This window comes from Dromiciops gliroides, chromosome 2, assembly GCF_019393635.1.
Source record: "Dromiciops gliroides isolate mDroGli1 chromosome 2, mDroGli1.pri, whole genome shotgun sequence".
Lineage (NCBI taxonomy): Eukaryota > Metazoa > Chordata > Mammalia > Microbiotheria > Microbiotheriidae > Dromiciops > Dromiciops gliroides.
Window position 1 is genome coordinate 555856575 of NC_057862.1, and position 5185 is coordinate 555861759.

The window sequence follows — 5185 nt, forward strand, 5'->3', positions numbered from 1 at the left end:
CTCTCTCTTTTTCTCTCTCTCTTTCATTGACCAATTATATGATCCTTTTCTGAAAGATAATTAAACCTAGTTGACTAACATAATCAACTGAAAATGGGGGGAGGGAAGAATATCAGTGGTGGATCATGAGCTTTATATAATTATCAAGATACTCTATGGGGCAGCTAGATGGTGCAGTGGATAGAACACTGGCCCTGGATTCAGGAGGCCCTGAGTTCAAATCCGGCCTCAGACACTTGACACTTACTAGCTGTGTGACCCTGGGCAAGTCACTTGACCCCCAATTGCCTCACGAAAAAAAATACTCTAACCCCTGAGGAATACCCCTAGAGTATAATAGTTGAGCATGGTTAGGTGCCACAGAATAGGTGGCAATGCTTTAACCATATATGTGTTGTAAATGCCATTGGGATCTCTCACACCTTTATCAAAGGAAGTACTACCCTTCTTTCTTATCATATAACATAACTCTCACTTTTGGCTCCAAGAAGCTGTAGCACATTCATGGGCACACCCTAGTAAAACCATCTTGGCAGATGGGCTAAGGCAGTTTGAGAGTAACTGTTAGTCCTTACACTCAGCAGTGAGTAAAGGGGAATGTCTACTCCAAATATGTGAAGACTTCCCCTGGTGGAGTGGGCAGAAAATTTATTCCAATAGCCAAGAAGGCAGCTAAAGCAAGTCCTGTGGAGTGCTTAGTGCTTGGTCAGATATCAAAGACACTGCATCTTGGACCATCACTAGTCATATTGACTATTTTCCTGCCATTAGACTTCAATGACTTTGGAAGAGAGTGTGGCTGATGATTTGGCAGGATTCCACTTCACTTAAATTAATTTACTTGAAGGCAGGAAATCACTCCATCATGTCATTGGTCCCCTTTGAAAATGAAGGATGGGGCAGCTAGGTGGCGCAGTGGATAAAGCACCAGCTCTGGAGTCAGGAGTACCTCAGTTCAAATCCAGCCTCAGACACTTGAGACTTACTAGCTGTGTGCCTCTGGGCAAGTCACTTAACCCCCATTGCCCCACAAAAACAAAAAAACAAAACAAAAACAAAAAACGAAAATGAAGGATAAACAACAATAGTTAAGCACAAAAGATCCTATTGACCATTCAGAATGGATGTTTAAAAGTAGCTCCTTAGCTTATATGATTTACTTATGTATTATCATATCACAATTTATAGATGAAGATGAGGAAAAAGAAACTAAGCTGGGTTAATATCAACGGTAACATTAGTGTGTTCCTATATTCACACCGCTAGAAAGGGTCAAAAGAAGGATTCCAACCCAAGGATCTCCTGAGTCCAAGTCTAGCATTAGTTCTATCATATCACATTGCACACAGTAGGTGTTTACTAAAGGTTTTCTAAATTAAACTGGATTGCCCAATAGCAGTTAGGGGCTGGTTAGTTTAGATATTGTGATTTTGTGCTGAATCTATGAGGTATAAAAAAATCAGACTGAATATTAAATCTACATCTTAGTGGAAGGTGTATTGGAATTGGAGTCAGGGAACAAGTGTTTGATCTTCCCCAGATAATTGCTGGCTATGTGACTATGACTAAGCAATTTAACTCCTCAAAATATTGGTTTCTTCTTCTATAAATTTTAATCTTTGCACAATAGGACCATTGTGAGTGAAATACTTTGTGAATAACAAATCACAATAGATATTTGAGTTATTATTCACATCACTATTTCTGATTATTCTGTAGTTGACTTCTGTATTTAAGTTGGCAATGTATTTAAGAAGAATCTCTGTGATTACACAATAATTAAATCGTGGGCTGAAAGGGACTGCAGAGATCATTCAGTCCAATCTGCAACTCTGCCTCAGGTAATTACAAGGATATAAATAATTCTGTTCTAAAGAACTGCACAGAGATATGGAAATGAAGTAACATTTATAAAGTTCTTTAAATTCTTTCAATGAGGAGCAGGCATCACTATTATCAGGATTATAGTTTAATAGTAACTCAGTTACTTATATAGCAAGTCCAAAAGGGTTTTTTGGTTTTTTTTTTAAAGGGTTCTTGGCTAGGTTAGCTGGATGCCTTGGTAAATTTTGGCCCAGGCCATCTCCATTCCCCTTTAGTTCCTTTTCCTTCATGTGCTATTTTTAACCATGGTGCATCTGAAACCAGGAACAGGTGAACTTTGAAAGATCCCGTACTTCTCCTCCTCAGTGGAAAGATCTCTCAATCGGCAGTCTGGGGAACTGGGTGACAGTCCTATTTCTTCATGAATTTCCAATAGACTTCACAAGGACCATTGTATGAAAGTTATGAAGAAATAAATTCCTAGCTTATTGTGAGAGTGAACATGTTTGTAATTAGAGCTGCCCTAAAATAGAATGGGTTGTGTTGCAACATAGTTTAGAGGAAGCCATGTTAAAGACTATGTAGTCTAGCTGGTCTTGTAACCTATCTTGTCCCATAGGCCCCTTGGGCAGTCTGGTACAGCCTATTGACACCAATTGAAGGAAATGTGAATTTCCAGTTAGAGCTTAGGGAAATAAAGTTGTAGTTATTTTCCCTTCCAAGATCATGGACCCCCTGAAATCTGTTCAAAGACTCCTTGATGTATGGACCCCTACTGATATAGTCCAATTTTCTTGTCAAAGGAAAAGAAAATTAATAATGCGTAACTTTATGTCATAGAGAAAGCCTGCCAAAATAATTTTTAATTGTTATCATTATTCAAAACCAAGAATCAAACTGCTTGGAGAAAAAAAATGTCCCAAACTATCAGAATCATCTGATAGTCATGTCTATAACATATGATTTTTTGAAATAAGACTTGGATTCCCTAAATAAGGAAATTATATAATATGATAAAACACACTTATACAACTCAGGACAAGGGGAAAGCTAACCTCATTTTCTTCTACAATCCAAAACAAGTCACTTAATTTTAGGGAAGTACTTTTCTAAAACCACTCAATTCGTATATGAACAACAGTTCCACCCCCAACCCCAAAGCTACTCACTACTGACAGTAACCAGAGACTTCTTCCTGCTCTTGGATCTTTATAAAAAATTCCTTCAAGGTTTTGGGAAAGGGACTACTACTTTTTATTTAGTACATCATTCACTAGGCTCTTACCCTTGCCAGGTCGCCACCTAATAACTGCAAGGGAAGATTCCAATGTGGGTTAGTCAAAGCAAGAGGTGAGGGACAGTATTTGAGAAGTTATCCTTAAAGAAAGGCTGATTAGGGTTTCTCTCTTAGATTGGTCTAAAAGCTTCAGACTAGAATACTTTAAAATACTTTCATACTATTTTAAACAGAGGGATGGGGGATGTTATCTGCCTCCACATCCTTGTTTGAGAAATGAGAGATGAGAACTGAGATTAGGTCTGTGTTCCCATACATGAATGGTGGTAGGGAGGGGATGGGGGGGGGCAGAGAAGGTAGAACAAACCTAAAATAACAACCAAGTGAACACAAACAAATGGTTATTTTGAAAACTGGCTTTTAGCTGAGTCAGGAACTCACTTCATACAAGTTTTCACTGTGCTTAACTTTGATGAATTAACAACAGCTTCCTTAACAAGAATCCCCTTTTGATAAGGACTGGCTAGTTATAGGAAGTAACTTTTCTGTGTACTTATTAAATATGATTAGGGATGGAAGTGTACAAATAGTAATTTCCTAACCTTACTCTAATAAGTCTATAAAAGGAAGTAATAATATGCCAGAACTTGTATTTTTATTATTAAAAAATAACCTGGGTAAAGTTCACTTGATGCAAGTTTCTTTTTATTAGGGATAAGATAAATACTGCCAGCTTCCTCTCCCGCTCCCCCCCCCCAGCAGACATGTCTGTTGTTTCAAAACTAGGATGAACTCTAAGGAGGTTTGTGAAGTAAAAGAATAATGTAATAATTCTAGTAACAATTTCAGTATCCCATTTAAAAATATTACAAAGGAATAAAGTATATGTAGATTTTTTCCTCAAATTTTGCTCAATCTATAGCAAATATATTTCTTTAGTACAATACAAAAAATACTATAGAGAATTTGTTGGGCCTTAAAGAAGAATGTGTAATTATGGGATATAATTTCAGGGCATCATAGATACAGAGTTAGAAAAGATTGTAGAGGTCATCAAGCCTAATCTATCATTTAACAGATGAGTAAACTGAGGCCTGAAGGATTTAAGACATTTATCCAAAGTCACACATGGTTTAAGTAACAATTCCAGTGTTTAAACTTGGGTCCTCAGACTCCAGAGCTAGGGGTCTTTCCACTTCATGAAACCAAAAATGACTAGCATGTAACAAATCATCTCTCAACCCTACCTAAATCTATTGGACTATTACTCAATTCCAAACTGATCCAAGAAGTAATGCAATTGGTAAAATTCCTGTGAAAGAATAGCCTCTTGTGAATGGGTTCACATACTACACCTGCCATCAACATTGTACAGGGAGACAAATTACAGAATACTTATTAACCTCTATCTTTCTTGTACCATGCATGTCACGGAGAGAAGTAGAGGAAATTAGTTGAGAAAAGAAAGAAGCGAAGAGGTGGAAAAAAGGTTCAATGATGGATACAGGAGAGGTGGCAAGTAAGAGGAAAGGCAGCTGGCATAGGCATGGAGTGTTATGTAGACTTAACTGTGGTATTGGATTTCATTTTATAATTATTCTGATGGTATTAAAGAGGAAAAATGGGGGAGAGTATGAGAAAAGGACAAGGGAAATAGTTTTTTAATCTCCAAAAATGAAAATGTCCCTTTCCTGTACCCTGAAGGAATCTGCAACACAAAGATACTTCCAACTTTTCATTTTTTTTATTTGAAAAGCTTAATTGGGTGTGCCTAAAGCTCACGCTCCACTTTTTATATATAAAAATAAAAGTTAAATGCATACATAGGTGTTATTAAAAACTCATATCCAGTTCCCACTTTTTATTAAAAATGAATTGGGGGGATAATTTCCTAAGTCGTATTTCAACATTCTGCTCAAACTGAAAGGAGTAAAATGTGATGGATTTTTTTTAATGTTAGCTCTGGCATTGGAGCATAAACCTTTGTTCCATAGAGCATACAAACGTTGATGTAGGTATAAAAATGATATGCAGGCTTAAATCCTCAGAATAACAGTAAGTTCACAGGGTGGATACTTGAAAATGAGAGGATACTCTTTTCACGTCTGGTTGCTTCAGAATCTT

The 5185-nt window shown here is 37.0% G+C and overlaps 1 non-coding gene across 1 annotated transcript; it reads right to left on the reverse strand.

The window, feature by feature from the left end:
- Positions 1 to 338: 338 nt before the first annotated feature.
- Positions 339 to 466, reverse strand: LOC122745154. The gene has a single exon (XR_006355431.1). It is a non-coding gene; the product is annotated as a U6atac minor spliceosomal RNA (small nuclear RNA).
- Between the last annotated feature and the right edge of the window lie 4719 nt (positions 467 to 5185).